At 48.2% G+C, this 18,381-nt stretch overlaps 1 long non-coding RNA gene across 1 annotated transcript; it reads left to right on the top strand.

Annotated features, from left to right (window-relative positions):
- The first annotated feature begins 7,041 nt into the window (after positions 1 to 7,041).
- LOC117052283 lies at positions 7,042 to 8,143 on the top strand. The gene is made up of 3 exons (XR_004427241.1): positions 7,042 to 7,099; positions 7,869 to 7,935; positions 8,028 to 8,143. It is a non-coding gene; the product is annotated as an uncharacterized LOC117052283 (long non-coding RNA).
- Positions 8,144 to 18,381: the final 10,238 nt, after the last annotated feature.

Genomic DNA, 18,381 nt, shown 5'->3' on the forward strand with positions numbered 1-18,381 from the left:
ACAAGGGGTCCATGTTTATGAATAATGTGATTGCCATGACAGCGAAGTGGAACCTCCTTGTCCAGAGGAAGTCTACCCCTGAATTCCAGGTGCTTGGAGAGCAAACAACTGCTGTTTCCCCATTCTGCTTATAGGCTCTCAGACGCATCTGGCTGGCCAACATGGGAAGCGGCAGCGTGATGCCTCTGGACTCTGATTTCAGGCTTGATGGTGCTCATATCACCAGTCTTTGGCCAGATCTTTTGATAATCCTAGAAATCGCTGTGTAAAAATCTAAGAAACTGCAGACCATTAGCTTAATATCTATTCTGGGAAAAGTGTTGGAAAGCATTACAGATATAATTCTGAGTCATGCAGAAGAACAAGTCTTGCTGGAGCAGAACAAGCATTGCTTTTTGCAAGGCCATCCTGTTGAACTAACCATTCTGAGTTCTTTGAGAATGTCAATAAGCATGTGGATAGGGGTGATCGGGTAGACATTGTGCATTAAGTCCATTAAACAGCTTTTGAGAAATTTCCTCAGCAGAGAAAGCTTAGCAGTCATGGGTGATGAACAAGTCTTTCCATGGTTCCAACTGGAAGCAGAATTAGTATAGCCAAAGACCCACAGCACCTGGCACTGAAACATTTCTTTTTTTGTCCTCTTTTTTCAAAATGCTTGTAACCATTGAGGGAAAGCAGAGCTGTTTTCTCCTAATCACTGAGGGCAAAGGATGAACGAGGTGCTTTGGTCAGCAGGTGATAGCTTTTTCTGACCTATAGGGACACTGACACCAAGTGCCCATACAAAATAAAATAAAAAATTCCTTCCAGTAGCACCTTAGAGACCAACTAAGTATGAGCTTGGTATGAGCTTTCGTGTGCATGCACACTTCTTCAGATACACTGAAAAAACAAGTGCCCATATAAGCCCTGAGAAACCTGGAGCTGGCCCCGATTAGCATACTGCAGAAGAACAAGTAAATGAATAGTGACCAAATAAGTTTGTAAGTGATGGATTTTATTTGTGATGTTCTGGAATAACAAATAGGGAAATATTCAGCCTTATTCTTTATTCTAATTATAAATATTTGTGATTTTCAAAAGTAGCAACAATAGTTTCATCTTTTTTGTAAATTGCTTTTTGTTCCTTTCTACAATCCAGCAGTGTATAATTTTTGGGAAATACTAAAAAACAGAAACCATAAAGTGTCTCCAGCACTTTGTCTGAAGCAGTGGTCAGCCATGTGCCTTTGAGAATCTTAATCTTAAAAGCAGCAGGACATGAGGACCACAGCATTCTCTTGGTATGAGAAGAAAATGGGTGGTTGAATGAGCCCTGGGGAGGCTATGCAAGGCTCTGTGCGTTTTCACCTCAAGCTTTGTTGTGCGTTATGAATGCCTACCCCCATTGTTAAAATGGCCCCGAGGTTACTATGGGATTGCTTGGCCCAATGTTTACATTCCACAATATTGTCCTTCATGTCTCTCAAAGCTGCTAAAAAAAATCTAGCGTTTGAAGATGGGCAATTTATTGAATTCTAATAAATGACTAAGCAATTACAGCTATTTGAACCAAATGACATGACCAGATGATTGGTTGTAAGTTGCTCTCGGTTGCTTTGGGCAATATAAAGTGATTAACAAAAGTAAGAAATAATAAGATAGTAAGATGCACGGGTGGAGCTGTGGGTTAAACCACAGAGCCTAAGGCTTGCCGATCAGAAGGTCGGTGGTTCGAATCCCTGCGACGGGGTGAGCCCCCGTTGTTCGGTCCCTGCTCCTGCCAACCTAGCAGTTCGAAAGCATGTCAAAGTGCAAGTAGATAAATAGGTACCGCTCAGCGGGAAGGTAAATGCTGTTTCCATGTGCTGCTCTGGTTTGCCAGAAGCAGCTTAGTCATGCTGACCACATGACCCAGAAGCTATACGCTGGCAAGATGAGCGCTGCAACCCCAGAGTCATCCGCGACTGGACCTAATGGTCAGGGTCCCTTTACCTTTATCTTTAAGATGCAGTCAGCCCTTCTGAATAAACCCCCAGTCATCCTGTGAAGGTGCCCAGGCTTGGAATTTTGGATGTGCCAAAGAGCCTGTTGAAAAAGCTGTGCCGCTATTCTTACCAAGTGACTAGGAAATGGTAAAATCCTAGTTTCTGGGAAATATTTTAACAACTTTGTTCTCTGGGAGCGAAGTTTAAGGCGGCAAAACTCAGATCAAACACTTACTGATGCCATTACTCACACAAAAGAGTCAAATAACTGGCTTTTCTGCTTTTACCACCCAAAGAAAATTTCTGCTAACAGAAGATTTAAAAACCAGTCTGATGCATCATGAACCATCTCAGACATTGGGGAGGGGGAAGGGGTGTGCTCTCTTGCTCCACCCTGGTCGTCTAGTCTCTTTCAACTGCTTGGCAAGTGGGCTGGGGCACTGAGCAACAAGTGGCAGGGGGGAAGCAGGGTAGCAGTGTGCCTCACCTGCCCAGGGCCCCATCAAGCCTGGCTGTGCCACTGAAGAAACTATCAGACAATGTGCTATTAACATATAATAACCAGAGCAGCACATCACCTGTCCCCCCCCCCTTTTTTTAGCAGCGGTAACATTCACAGCACCTGATTTCTCTTTTTGCTCTCAATCTTCACCCCATGTGCAGTAGCTGGAGAGTCAGTGCATGGGCATTTCAGAATAATTTCTATTAAGAATAAAGGCAACTGCACATACTTTTTTCCAAGAGAAAACAGTCTTATTTTCCAAGTTGAAGAAAATAGGTATAAGCAAGCTAATTAAAATAAAATGAACATGCCCAACTGGGTAGGTGGTGCCAATGCTTTTTCAGTTAGGATAAATTATCTCAACTTTACATTTTTGCTTGCATTTGAGTAGGTATCATCAAGCAGAAAAACTACTTTTATCTGTTTCAAAATCACAACAACATCCTATTTGAAGCCACAGTTACCAGTTCTCTATCTTCAATCACGATTGCAAGATTACCGCTCACGATTCTAATCCAGCCCAGTGACAGGAAGCCCCCCTCCCCTTCCTCCTTTGACATTTCACATACTGTACTTCCCAGCACAAGGCATCACGGTCAGCTTATTATCTGGGGTGGGGGCTTTCTGCTTGCCAGGTGAAGGCAAACACCTTCTCTTCGCAACCACTGGTGTTCCAGTGATAAGTTTTGGGCTCACTGCAGCCTGATTAAGAAGTGGGTCCCCCAAATTCACACTCGGACGAAATGTAGGTGTGAAAAGCTGAAAGACCGCTGGTCAGACTTGTTTGGCCAACAGGTAAAAGAGGTAAGACCTGGGAGGTCATTGCCTACAAACAAACACAGAGATTATGCAGTTGTTGAGGCGGTGCAATGAAACGAAACACGGATGGGTCCCTCCTCACAGTTTAAGGTAAAGGGTAAAGGGACCCCTGACCATTAGGTCCAGTCATGGACAACTCTGGGGTTGTGCGCTCATCTCGCTCTATAGGCCGAGGGAGCTGGCGCTTGTCCGCAGACAGCTTCCGGGTCATGTGGCCAGCATGACTAAGCCTTTGGCAGTTCACAGTTTGAAAGCACGTCAAAGTGCAAGTAGATAAATAGGTACCGCTCCGGCGGGAAGGTAAACGGTGTTTTCTCACAGTTTACCTGAGCCGAAAGGTGATGGAACTAAGTCATGTCATCATGTCTCCTGGTTGCAAGGAAGGGTAGCTAAGGATCCCCTGGGAACAGGCTTCAGTAAGCCTCAGGAGAAACCTCTGAGCTGATGGGAGGCAGACTCGGACGCAGTGGTCCTTCTGCTCACTGCTCACACCATTCTCTGGGCTGTGAGGACAGGCTGGGATGAGGGGGGGGGTGTTATCTGTCATGGGTGACCTAGCAGGGAGTGGGTTGGTCAGGTGGGTTGCCACGGGGGGGGGGGTGAGCTAAAAGGTCTGATTGGCCCACACAGGAGCCCTATTATAATTGGTCTGTGAAACCGTCTCCTCCCCCCCCCCCCCGCTTTTCCTTAGGTGTCCCTGTGTGGGATCCTCCTTCTCCCCTTTCCTAGTGTGGAAATGTACCCTGGATTCGAACCAGGGCCCCCCCTTCTATCTCAATGGGACTCATCCCGTAGTTCCTGACACTGGTGTAGAGGTTTATGCCCGCTGCCCTGTCTGCTGCCATGGCTGGGTGGTGTCATGGTACTTCTCCGTGGAGCACCCAGTTTCCATTTGACTCCAGGAGTTCCCTCACTTTGGCCCCTGACATGGCCGGTGGGTCTCGAACTCGCACCTCCTGCTTCTCAAGTGATGCAGTGAGCAGCTATGGGAGGTTGCTGTGGCTGCCTGGGTGGGTCTGCTATGCAGTGGTGGCTTAGCAGTGATTTCAGTTGAATTGGCAGAGGTTCGGATCACCGTGATCTGAGGACTTTGCTTCCAAGAAAACTCAAAAAAAGTTCGTCATTAAACAGGATATTACGGAAGAGAAAGGGCTCATCAGCCAGTAACCACTGTCTTGTTATCTATCAGTGAACTGGCTCACACCAATTCACCTTATGTCCCTCCCTTCGCATATGGAGGTAATGATTTGGTTTGTTCGTGACTTGTATGAATGTGTTTATAGTTAAGTGGTGATATACAACATGCTGAGCAATATTATCCACTCCACTCCAGTTATAATAAAATGGACCACAACAAATTGGTGATGCTATCTTTATCCATCCTTTCATTGCAGCTTCATCATGATGTACAGAATTATGCATGAGGTGCTTTCTTAATTGTAAGTGCCCCCCAAATGACCACATTGCCTCTGTCCCCAGAACCTACCTTTCCCCCACTCCTTAGGCCAAAGAGGATGCTCCTCCCTGGATTGGCCTTGAACCCTTATCTGTGTTGTGCTGTTTGTGGCCTCTCCCTCCTTCCCGGTGTATGTTGTGCTGCTCCAAAGCAGTGCCCCCCCCCCGTTTTCGAGTGGGATCCGATCACGTGCGGGCAAATAAGTGCGCATTTGGAGCTCTAAAGCAAAGCCCCACTCCTCCCCGTGCGAGGTTTCGAGAGAAGAAGGCAAGTGAGAGCGGAAAATGCAACCGGACAGGTGCTTGGAAGGGACTATGCCCTTGCTCTGGACCCACCCCACTAACAGGCGGCAGCCGAGCGCAGGAGAATGAAGCCTGTTGGTCCCCTCCAAGGCTAGCTGGAAGCCTTTTACGCGCAGGTGGAAGGGTGCGCGCGCCCCAGCTCGCCTTTGAGAGGGTCCCAAGAGGCGAGCCCCTGCTCCCTCCCTGTGGCTCTTGAGGGGCTGCCCCCGCCTCTGGCGGGGATTCCCGACCCTGGAGCCGCCCCGGGGGCCCCCACGTGTCGCTGGCGTCCTGCTCCGACGCACAAAAGGCTTGGCGCCGCCCCAAGGAAGCGAGAGTAGTCCCTACTCGCCTCTTGCGCACTCTGATGGGGCGCTCCGCTCCGACGCCGCTCCTGCTCCTCGCCTTCCTCCTTTGGAGATGCCTCGCCGCCGCCAAGGCGGGCTGCGAAAAAGGTAAGGGGGCTGCCCTGGCAGGCGGACGGGTGGGGAGGCTTGGCCGGAGCCCGGCTGGCCCCTCAGCCCGCTCCTCTGACGCCGCCGCTTTGCCCTTCTCCTCCAGGCACCTACCGGAACGCACAGCGCCAGACTTGCAGCCCCTGCACTCCGTGCCAAGGTAGGTGTCTCCCGTTCGCGATGCCCACCCCACTCACAGCTGGCGCCTGCTGCTTCCGAAGGGGGCTTCAACTTGCAAAAAGGGCATGAGAAATTCCGTGGGTAGGTGGTGGTGAGAGACTGCCAGCGATGCTCAGGACAGGATAACCCCGGGATGGCTCATGAGGAGAGATCCCAGGCTCTGAGCAGGGATGAGCTGAGCCAATTTCCTTTAGAAAGTGGAGTAATGATGCCACCTGGGGAAAGGGTATCTGGACTTGCCTCTTCTGCATGATGAAATGCTGGCACAACCCAGATCTTAAGAGCTTTTGTTGCTTGGGGTGGGGAAAACAGGGTGCAAGGTGGGAGAAGACAGGAGTGGACAGTGAGGGGTGTTGGGAGTCCACAAGAGCTGGGCATGCACACCAGAGGTGCAATGCAAATTTGAGAGCAGGGTAGACTGTAAGCACTTTCTTGCATCCTCAAGGCCATGTAAACATGGGAAGGGCAGTGTCACATGGCCAGTGGCACATCTAGCCCTGTGCCCAGTTTTTACAGTGGCCATATGCCCCAAAGGGAAGTCCTCACAATGAGAACCTGAGCACACGTTCTCCATTGGTGATGCCCAGCAGCTGCTTTTCAGAGGCATACTGAAGCCCTCCGACTTAGCAGGGCTTCCAATGCAAACCCTCAGGAAAGCGGTTGCAACAAAAGCCCTGCTCAAGCAGAGGGAAAAAGCCCTTCATTTTAGCAGCACCTTACAGGGCACGGGTGTAGCCAGGATTTATTTTAGGGGGGGCAGGCTTTATGTTAGAGGGGGCAGAACCGATATATCTCTGAGGCAATTGGTCAGTTAGTTAAGTATTTATATTTATTTACTTGATTTAGGAGGGGCAGCTGCCCCACCCAGCTCTGCCCATGTTGCAGGGTGCTTTGACAAATAAATTTATTAGTTTTCCAATATTAACCCAATTATACAAATGCCAATGAATTCCAAATGAATACAATTTAATTAAAGAGGTTTCCCGTGGATGCATTCATATTCTTATTGTTCAAAGCGCCTTGCCCCTGACATCATTGTGATGCCAGGTGACTCAGGTGGATGGCCCCACCCACTTGTCAGATTTGCCCCATGTGGGCTTCATGTCCAGCGCCCAAAGGTACTAGTTAGTGGAGGCCAAAAAGGCTCCCTCCCAAACACCTTTTCATGCAGAGCCCACCTGCTTGCCTCCAGAACTCCTCCCTTGACTCAGTTGCCACTTCGTGTGGCCACAGATGCTTGATGGAGCCAACGGGCCCCATCTTCGGGTGTAATGTGGACCTCTAAAAATGCATTAACTCTTTAGACAAATATCAGTATGAGCGACACTGTTCAGAAGACTCCGATGCTGTCTGCACATGCGCCCCTGAATACGAATGCGGAAACCTAGAGTGCGGCAGCTGCATCTGTGGTGTTGGAGAGGAGTGGAACGGAGCAGGTGAGGGCTTGGGATGGGTAGGAATGTGCCAAAGACTGGAGATGTGTGCATGATGTGGCACTGTGGGTGAAGGGGCCCTCATGTCACAGACGGGTTGGGTCGGCAGAAAGGTCCCTCTTTGGTTGCTGTGCTTCTGGGGCGCTAGAGGGAGGGAAAGACTCTTTGGAGAGATAGAGGCATGGGGTGGGGAAGGGTGCCTGGCTGACAGAAGATGGAAAAGAGGAGGCTGACTTGGAGGGTGCAAAGGGGCGGATGGGGAACAGAAGGGAGAGGTGCCTGGAAATAATATCGGGCTGTTCCCGGGTTATGGGCCATTTCCTGCCATCTCTGGGCACCTTCTTTAGAGGCTTTGGAACATGAAGAAAAGGTGCCGTAGAAATAAGAATGTGTCCGAGGCTCCACCTCCTCCGTCAACAGCATCTCACCCCCAATGCTGCCCCCTCACTTTCCAGTGACACCTTACAAGCGTTCTCTCAGAATCTAGTGACCCTGTTGAATATTAGTCAGCAAAGAGGTGCTTTCTGTTTTAGCTGAAAAGACATCTTATAGGGCCAAACCAAACAATTCCCCCAACCAAGAAGAATCCCAAGGCATCAAAATACCTGTGTATGGGAAATAATGTTACACGCCTTCCTTGCCAGCAGAGGGGGTAGAGGTTTTCAAGCTCTTGTAAGCTTGGTGAGTTTGGGGGTCCGTTCGACCAGCCCAGAGGGCAGGGCTGAGTTTGTTGCCTCACTTCCATTAAGTAACACCCACCTGTTCCTTAAAGGTTGCCAAGTGTGTCCTGAAGGGAAGTTTAAGTCCTCGATAACTGGTAAATGCCAAAACTGGACACAGTAAGTCTTAAAAAAACCCCCAGCAAAATCCCCCCCCCCCAGTATTATAGCTGCTGGTGTGTGTTTTAATGGGACTTTGTGATTGCCTGCAGGTGTCCAGCTAATCAGATCTCAATTCCTGGGACGGCGAAAACTGATGTGGTTTGCAACACGACAACAGAAGGCCCTACACAACTCCCGACTTGGACAGTTTTAACTAAGGAGGCAGGTGAGGGTTTGCTGCATCTCTCTCTAAGAGCTGAACGACCAGCAGCTTGGCAGAAGTCACTCAGAGGGCTTTGCCTCCTCTGCTGTCAAGGCAGAGGAGGGTGGCCAAAGGAAATAAGGGCAAGTCACCCACTACTCTGTGTCACACTAATAGCCACTGATGGAAATGCTTGTGATAGACATTGGAGACCTGGCTTCTCTGTGTCAAGGCAGGGGGTTGTTTTTGGCTGCTGTTCTAGTTTCTGAATTGCTGGGTTTGACGATGAGCTGCTACAAGGACCCTAATCGGGTGGAAGACGTATTATTACATATTTTTTGTTTTGCTTTTTGTTTAGCTTCTAGACCGGTAAATCATCCTATTTCTACATCTCTTCTTTGCTGCTCCTGCCTCTCATTCTTCTGCCTTCACAGCCTCCTCCGACTCAGCTCTTGGGTGCCTTTCCTCATGCAGCAGCGTAGCTAGCTGCTCGGGTGCCTGGTGCAGAAGTGTGTCCTGCAGCCAGGGGCGGGGGTGATCCGCCCATGGGGGGGGCGGAGCGAGCCTCTCTGACACTGTAGGGCGGCTGAAGGAGAGGCAGTAGGCAGAGGCAAATCCCACACTGCCATTTTAAGCAGCACAGAACCTGCAGGCGCCAAAGCCAGGGGCCGGATGCAGCCAAATCACCTTCTCAATCCGGCCCGCGGACAGTTCGGGAATCCGCATGTTTTTACATGAGTAGAATGTGTGCTTTTGTTTAAAATGCATCTCTGGGTTATTTGTGGGGCATAGGAGTTTGTTCCTTTTTTTCTTCAAAATATAGTCCGGCCCACGGCTGAAAAAGGTTGTTGACCCCTGGGCTAAGCCATCACATCACTCCTAAAGTTTCATGAGCCCAATTCTTAATTTTATTTTAAAACTCATTTTGTCACCCCCTCAGTGATGACACCCGGGGTGGACCACACCACCCGCACCCCCTTCCCCCGCCACTGTCCTCATGGCCAGAAACAGTGCACACTGGTCCTCAGCTTTCCTTAGTCACCCTGAAGCCCCCTCGGTTGACGTTCTCGCATGCCCAACGCAACCACTTCTTTTCACCCTGGAGGTTATAGCGACACATACCTGAAATGTACAAAACTCCATGCTTAGGATGATGATGAGTTTCCATTGTGGGCTGTAAGAACCGAATTTTCCCCCCCTTCATTCAGGAGTTCAAGTAAGGGCCAGGTACCCATCCGTGAGGCAAAATACAACAGCCTCACAGCCTTCCAGAGGCTGCCTGCTTTGAAATAATGACCATCCATTGTTTTGGTACACCGTTAGTTATCTCCACCGCTCCTGGAATAAGTCATATTTTCTTGGTAGATAGGTGTGCTTGCCTCTGAGCATTCTGTTAACAGCCACATCCTGGGTTGGAGGTCTATGACTCCTTTGTGCCTCCATCTTGGACAAAGTGGTGCCACTGCTGGGCACCAGGTGGACTGGGCAGGTGCTGCCAGGCACCTGGTGCTAGAGATCCCAGAGCTCTTCCCAGGCAGCAGGCCTGTTCCCCTATACCAGTGTTTTTCAACCTTTTTTGGGCAAAGGCACACTTGTTTCATGAAAAAAATCACGAGGCACACCACCATTAGAAAATGTTAAAAAAATTAACTCTGTGCCTATATTGACTATATATAAAGTAATTCTCTTGAATTTTTCCATTTTTTCCACGGCACACCAGGCAACATCTCGCGGCACACTAGTGTGCCACGGAACAGTGGTTGAAAAACACTGCCCTATACAGAGCTGGAGTACCTGGTTTTCTCCTTAGGCCTCGGATAACACAGATATTTCTTTCTAATATTTGTTCTAAATGTAGGTTTAGAACTACTTGTCGTGGGGCAAGTATTCAGCGTTAAAGGAAGGCTTTTCAGCCTTGTTCTCCTGAGCCCAAGCACACCTGTAGGACTTCCTACAGGAGCTTGGCTTAGTTTTGGGGCTGCTTCTGAGGGATGCCTTCTCCTTGTTTTTAGAGCAGGACAGCTATCTGGTCCCCATCAGCATCGCCTTGGCGGTGGCCTTGCTTCTGTGCATGCTGTTCCTGGTGCTCTTTTGCATCTTCTTCAGAGCCTGGGCTCAAGAGAAGTTCCCGGCTGTGATCCTGAAAGGTAAGACCAAGGTGCAATCCTCTGCCAGGAACCTGCTCTCTCTCCCCCCCCCCACCACCACCACTTTGGGGCATCACCAATGGGGTGCTTTGTCCAGGGACTGGACGGATTGACACTGAAGTTCAGAACCTGAGTTGGGTGAGTGGGGGGGTCCCCGTTGCAGCCATTCAGCACTCCTGGGTCACTGCAGCCTTTTGGTTTCCTGGCTATGCAAACCCTGGCTGGTGAAAGGGCTAGACTTTCTTTCTTTCAGGATTTAGAAAGACAAGCCCTGTGTTGTTTTTTTAACCTCCCAGGTTGCAAGTTCAACTGGTCTCCTAGCAGCTCAGGGCTCACAGGAGGAAAGAGAGACACTCTGGAGAGCGGAACAGTGGAACGGTCTCCCTTTGGGAGGTTGTGGACTCTCCTTCCTTGGAGGTTTTTAAGCAGAGGTTGGATAGCCGTCTGTCATGGATGCTTTAGCTGCATTGCAGGGGGTTGGACTAGATGGCCCTTGGGATCCCTTCCACCTCTACAATTCTATGAGACTTGAAATAAGCTTTAGTCTAGGCCTGATGCATCTAGGAAGAAAAGCTTTCCTTGGGGCCGCTTTTTTCTGAAATATGTTGGGCCCGGAATAAACATTTTTTCATTTTTATTATGTTTTCAACAAAAGTAACAACAACAAAAATAAAAAACAAACAGTAACAAATGCAGTAACATCCATAAACAAAGAAAATTATACATCAAACCATATGAATTCCATAAAGTGGGATTCTCCAAATCCCATGACTTCCCTTCCCCACCACCATTCCTGGTTCCTTAAATTTCTTATCAAATGCATATCATTTCTACTCCAATTTTTTTCTAACCTCAGATTTCCTATACTATTTCTAAAATTACAGGTATTCTTAAAGTCCTGCCAATGTATTTATCTGTTTACAATACTTTTGCAAATACATAATGAACATTTCCCATTCTTTTTTTAAATTTATTGGCATCTTGATTTCTGAGCTTTCCAGATAGTTTTGCCATTTTAGCATAGCCCATTAATTTGGTTTGCCACTCTTCTTTAGTCGGGACTGCTTCTTCTCTCCATCTTTGGGCTAACAGCACTCAAGTGGCCATCGTAGCATACATAAACAATTTTTTTCCTGATCTTTTGAAATTTCCACTCCTACAATACCTAATAGAAAGGCTTCTGGTTTTTAAATAAAAGTTATTCTAAACATTCCCCCCCATTTCATTATATATCATTTCTCTCTATTTTTTTTAACCTTCCTACATTCCCACCACATATGATAAAACGTACCCTCTGTTTCTTTACATTCCCAACACTTAAATGTTATTTCAAATGCCTGGAGTTTCTCTCTCTCACTTTATTCTTTTATTTTATTTTATTTTAATAATATTTATCAGTTTTCAATTACAGCCCAATAGTAATCTCATTATAATAATACCAATTTATAATACAATTATTAATACCAGTTGTTCAAATACCAAATTGTGCTAGATTTGATGGTTTGATGATTTTCTTTATTTCTGCGTTCCAAAATCTTATTAATTTCAATTACATACTGGTCATAATAATAATCCCTTATACAACAACTGCAGTATTAATAGCTTCTATTTGTATGGACGCATTAAATGATTTATAAAACTACAAGTGAGGAAATCAAACTATATCCTTGCTCTTCCTGTGTGTGGCAATTATTTTGTCCATGGTGTTTCTTCCTGTCCTTGTAAGATGTTTTGTCTTTATTTCCCCTGGTTGTCGCTGTTAACCATCATGCTTGGGCAGAGCTGAAATCCCATTGTTGTTTCAGAGATTTCTCTGTCGCTCTGTCCTGTGCTTCGTTGTTTTGCAACTTTAACAACAGCTGCAAAAGTCACTCTGTCCCAGTCAATATTACCTGTGGTCACCATTTCCCCTCTCAGCCTGGGAAGAAGAGTGGTCTGCCGAACTGCAGATGACTCAGTAAACAACCTTATCAGTTCCTTGGCAGTTCACAGACTCCTTTCATCTTTCCTTCCAACTGTATATGTGCAATTATACTTCCAATTATATTAAATCTCAAGTCCTCTTGATGTTATTCAGTTCACTTTGTAAATAATAAAGGATGGGGAAGAGTCAGCTCTAAGTTTCCATCGTAAACCTTTTGCAAAATAGAGCTCCCCTCCCTTTTTCCTTTTTTTACACACACAGTTCCACTTGATGTTATATTCCATATTTATAATCCAATTTCTTCCATCCTTGCATGTACAAATATAGCTTGAACTAACAGTCAGAGGAGGGTTGCCGAATCATAAATGTAGAGAAGAAATCTTTAAGTAAAGAAACCATAGGCTCCTCTTCCCCACACCGTCTTTTGCACTGAATGAAGTTTTATTTCAAATCCAAACCTTTAAAGTCCTTGCAGTTGTTTATGTTCCCGCAGTTTGTGATCTCATCTTTTCTTGTATGCACCTGTATTTTAGTCCAATTAAGCTCTAATTAATGAAAGAACCTCTGCTTCTTAATGGGTTTTTGGCAGGCGAAGTGCTTTTGCACTCAGCACCTCCCTGCTTCCCGCAATCCATGCCGAAGTGAGAGCCAGGTACCAAGACAAACTGCGACTGAAGCCCGTTCCCCCCTGTCCCTGGGGGGAATTTGCAAGGATAATTACCCTCAATCATCCTTGTTTTTCCTTTGCCAACGATTCCTCACTGTCATGGGGGCTGCCTCCATTAAGGCAGAGTGGAACCGGAAGCTATCTCTGTCTCTTTCCTTCCTAACCAAGGGCTGAACCACCCCAACCACATCTCGGTCACTCAAGGGATATGTCCCCAACCCCACAGGAGCACGGAATGTGGTAGTGAGCCCAGAGCTTGCCTGCCTGAAAACATCTGCTTTCTAAAAACAAAAAACAGGATTAGCATATTCGGGGCCACCAAGGCACATTTAGAAGGATGTGGGCTCATTTTTCAGAATCCGCAGAAGTCAAAACAGGGTGTCTGAAAATGGCTTTCGGAGCCTGGGGTGGGGCTAGGGAGGCCTCGTTGCACTGCAGAGCAGCATGACTGCCACACCAGAGTTGTGCAAAATTAGCCCAAATCGCAGGATATGTAGTTCAAAATGGGGGGGGGGACACCCATCACATTACTTTGCTCAATATATGTCGGCTGCAGACATCAGCACTTCTCAGCAGTTGGGCAACTGATGTGCAAGCAGAACCTCTGGCAGTTGCCGCTTCTTGCTTTCCAAGATCTTGAGGTGCTTCGGCGGAGAATTTTTAAATTTTAGCTGAGAATAGCCATCACCCAAGGGCCTGCCTCTGCCTGGCCTGGTCCCCCGGTCACTTCTTCCTTCAGAGCCCATCACTGGAGGGCTGTGCTTTGACTCTGTAAGGGCACCTCTGGCCTTGCAGCCCTGAGAGGTCACCACCTTCCCTGTTTCACTTCAGCCTCCACACAGCAACACAGCCCTGCCTGTCCGTGTTTTTAGCCAAGGGCTGTAGTCAGCGCTGTGGTTACTGAGCAAGCTGCTTGGACACCAGTGGAAAGGAGTCTCCGGTGACCTAAAGGGCTGCCGTTTTCCCCTTCCCTTTCGTGCATTTTCCCTGCCGCTGTCTTATTTCCTAGGCAGAACGATTCCATATGAAAATACAATTATGGGAGAAACCTCACCATGACGGTACTCTCTCTCACTTTGTGTTATGCCACACCGCCTACAGCAGCCATTTTATGACGTGCGTCCCCGTCCCCCCAGCACTTTCAAAAATGTGCCCCCCTGGTCCAAAAAAGGTGGGCGACCTCTGCCTTTCAGCCTGCCTCTCTGCTTGAGTCAGAAAAGCCACATCAGTCACTCTCTAAATGCTGTGGGGTCTCCATCAAGCCAGATACGAGCACACATTTGTCATTTTTTTGGTAGAAAGCAGCCCTTTTCCACTTGCGGCATCGGCACCACATAGGCTGGGGATGTGGTGGCCCATGAAGGACTCCCTCTTGTCTAGCCAAAGCCTCCATTTAACTCTGGGGCATTTGGGAAGCTGGTTTTAGATTTGAAGAGTGCTGAGGTTACCTTGAAGCTGATCTCGAGGTTAGCAGGGATTTCTTTTTAAACAACAACAACAAAAACAAAATTCTCTCACCTGCCCCATGTTTGTGCTGGAAGACAAATGGAGCCTTTTTGGGTGGGTGGGGAGGTCAGTAGTGACCCTGGCAGGGGTGGCGGCAGCAGCAGCAGCAGCAGGGTTGAGTTTTTGTGCTCCTCCTTGCAAGGGTGCTGCCCTGGCTTCATGCATTTGAAGAAAGGCGGTGGCTCTGTGGCACACGGCACCTGCTTGGCATGCAGAAGGCCCCCATGCTCCATTCCTAGCAGCACCTCCAGTTAGGGCTGCAAAATGGCCTGGGACCCCCCGAGACCCTCACTGCTTGTCAGTACAGCCAGCCCTGAGCTAGATGGACGGGAGCTTCAGCACAGAAGGCACAAACTGGGAATGGAAATCAGATTCTATCCCAGGGATTACCAAACTCGGCCCTCCAGATGTTTTGGGACTGCAACTGCCATCATCCCTAGCTAACAGGACCAGTGGTCAGGGACGATGTTCTATCCACAGAATAGGAACTGGGGGGTAGCTGTGCAAATCACTCTCCCGTTTTTCTCTCTCCCCCCCCCATTAGTGCCGCTTGGACAGTTGGCCCAGGAGGTGGATGACTGCAGCTACCGCTACCCGGAGGAAGAAGAGGGAGGAAGCAATGAAACAGCAGTGCTGACAGGGCAGCTCGTGGAAAAAATCCCTTAGTGAGCCCTGGTGCCCAGGATGCTATTAAAGATGCGACCTCTGATGGGAGTTTGGGGTGGGTCAAAAGCATCTAGCCTGTTTTCACATTACTTTGGCCTTTATTATTATTATTATTTTATCTTTGATGTGGGGTGCAGGGGAGGGGTGCTGGGGAAATGGCCTCAAGGCCGGCACCTGCACTGCGACTGCCCTTTCCTATTTGAGCGCGAGGCGACAGCCCACCAGTAGCCCTGCCACAAGCGGCGATGACCGACACAAGCAGTAGGTTTTAAGTGGGGAGGGCAGAGCAGGGGCCCAACTCTCTCTTTCCCCCCAGGGCTGCACTCTATCCAATGAGGGTCTGCCCCTTCTGACGGTTGCTTTTATCACTGGGTGTTTTAAGCTGAGCCACCAACGTTTCTTGGCCTGAGCCGGCCCGGCAGACCTCCTCTCTTCACCCCATCCCAACAGAGCTAAAGCCCCTCCTGAGACCCCAGTGAAGACCATAACTTATCTTACAGTTCCCAGACCCAGCCTCCCTACCTCCCACTTTACCATTTTTGCTCAGGGTTACACAGATGACTCACGGCGGTGTGCTCTGCGCTCTTTCCTTAACGTGGAGCGGCTGTGGTGACCGCGCAGGCGGAAACTTCTGTGACGAACTGAGGTTTGAGGTCTTTGATCTGCAAAAGGGCACCCAGGCTGGTGAACTGCCTTCTTCCGCCCTTGCTCTGCTTGCCTCTTGAAGGATGTGCTATTGCCACATGGTGTGTGTGTGTGTAGAAGGCAGAGATCCGGGACCTGGCTTCTCTCTATGCTACCAACCGCCGGGGATGGAAAACAACTAAAATGGAATATGAATAGGTGCACCTGTCATCAGCTGCACTTATTACCCCCTCTGGAAATAGTTTGTCCTGCTCAAGGCAAAGTCCAGCAGTTCCTGCTTTAAGAGATACTCACTGACAAACCCAATATCAGGCACGCAAGACAGTTGAGACGGTGTTGCAAGATGCTCGAGATCAGGCAGGGTGCAAAGCAGAGAGAGGAACCAAATGTATCTCTGGCCTCCTTTGAGCCAGTGTGGTGTAGTTAGTGGTTAAGAGCGGTAGACTCGTAATCTGGGGAACCAGGTTCGCGTCTCCGCTCCTCCACATGCAGCTGCTGGGTGACCTTGGGCTAGTCACACTTCTCTGAAGTCTCTCAGCCCCACTCACCTCACAGAGTGTTTGTTGTGGGGGAGGAAGGGAAAGGAGAATGTTAGCCGCTTTGAGACTCCTTCGGGTAGTGAAAAGCGGGATATCAAATCCAAACTCTTCTTTCTTCTTCCTTTGTACAAGGGGTTTCATTCCAGCCATGCTGAAAGCCTCCCTTCTCCACTCTCTAGCCAGGGAAGTCACGATCCACAGCCCCAGCATAGGACTTTAGGTAGAACAAGGCTGGCCAAGGGTGTTGCCTGGAGGGACACATTCAGCTGTAGGCTCCCTATTCCCTCTTCTAGATTAATGGCACTTAGCTATATTTATTTTGTCTTGCCGAGTTCAGTGAAACTTGCTCTCCCTAGGTGGCAACTGCGCCTACAATCCCTAGCCAACCTAGAAGCAGCAGAAAATGGGTGCTGTGGTTTGGATCCCTAGATTGCAAAAAAAAACCCCACAACTCAAACAGTTGTTGGTTATGGGTGGCAGTAGCGACACAATGCATCAGGGGATGTGAGCATCCTCCGACGGGAGAGGGGTTTGGAATTGCTTCCGCCCTGGGTTACGCAAAGTCAACCAGCCTCCTCGTTAACAAAGAGCGTTCTTGGCTGCTATTTCACCAGCTATTGACTTCAGGAATTTTGGGGCAGCTGGAGAGGGCAGGAGAAGAATTGCCAAATTCTGAAAATAATAATAATGATGTGTGGCATCCCAAAAGCTCTTCCAAGAAGGGGTTAGTTATTTGTTCATCAAGGACTGGGACTCGTGAGTTCCCAGAAAACAGCTCACTTTGCATTAGGCTGACCGAAAGGTGGCACAATCTGCCAAGTATGAAGCGCTGAGGCTTCGCTTGAAGTGCTTTCAATGGCATTTTGGAGAGCCTCTGTGTATCCAAGTGCCCTTAAATCCACCACTGCAACTGATTTCTCACTGTAAGCTCCTTGTGGCCGGGATCTGTTACCTTGTGCTTTGTAAAGCAGCCTTCCCATATCCGCTGGGGCTGATGCTTCAGAGTTGCATCCCCAAACATTTGGAGGTTGTTGTAAGGCCCCAAATACATGAATGGTGGCACAGCATAGGCATGGCATCATATGTGCTGGTGAGGGTGCATGGAAAGGGGGAATCCAGTTTCTCCCTCAAGGTAATTTCACAGGAATTATATTTTTTTCCCACAGAATTTTTTTTAAGTGATATATATTTTTTTTAACAAAAGCTTTGATACTTTGCATAAACAGTGTTATATATAATATGTGGGGACGACAACATTTTGATATACCTCTGACACAAGCCCTACCTGTTACTTGCTACTGTCAGGCTACGTAGAGATATATATTTTGTAATAAATTAATGCTTTAAACAATTTCCCCCTGTGCTTTTGTTCTTGTTGAAAAGATGAGGTGTGAAAGAGAACCTTCATGGTCTAAGGGGCCCATTAAGCTGAGAGGAAGCTTAAGGGGAGAGAAGAGATCATGAAAATGTTATTTTGAATGTGTCTGAATACATCACTTGTTGGCAAAAAGCAAACCTGGCTTTGCCTATGAGGTCTTGGCACACTTCCCTCATCCCCTAGCAAAGCGTTCTGCAAAACTCATTTGGGAGTTGTCACAGAGGTCCCCCTGTTCTTTAACTGAGGGAACACTCGAAAATGCAGCTTACCTAGGAAAGAAGCAATTGGGGGCAGGGCCCTCACACCTGTAGGATTTTCCCTGTGGAGCCTTCTCAAATCCCAGAAGATGTGGTCCAGGGCAACGGTTTTGCACCCTTCAGGTGGGAAAAGTTTACGTAAGCCGCCCCAAAGTGCGCAAGAACCAGTTTTTGAGCAAGGGCTCATTTCCTGAACACACACCACTCCCGCCCCCACAGAAAATGCACAAAATAGTCACAAGGAAGCTTTTTCTTCAGCAAGACTCTTGCTAGCAGAACTGCTGAGCAGCACCAGCCACTCTGGGCAAAGATCCTGCTCACAGTGCTAGTACATTAAAACACACATACACATAGAATTAGCACCAATTTCAAACTGCACTCCTTGCAGTGCGAGATCCAGCCCTGGCAATAAGTAGAGGGGTATGTCTGCGGAAGACCTTTTCCAAATCTACTTCGAAAGCATTTCGTGCTCTTGCTCCTTGTCCGTTTATATTGCACACCGTGTCCAATGCTGCAGAAATGCAAAGAGCCCG

This window comes from Lacerta agilis, chromosome 8, assembly GCF_009819535.1.
Source record: "Lacerta agilis isolate rLacAgi1 chromosome 8, rLacAgi1.pri, whole genome shotgun sequence".
Classification (NCBI taxonomy): Eukaryota; Metazoa; Chordata; class Lepidosauria; order Squamata; family Lacertidae; genus Lacerta; species Lacerta agilis.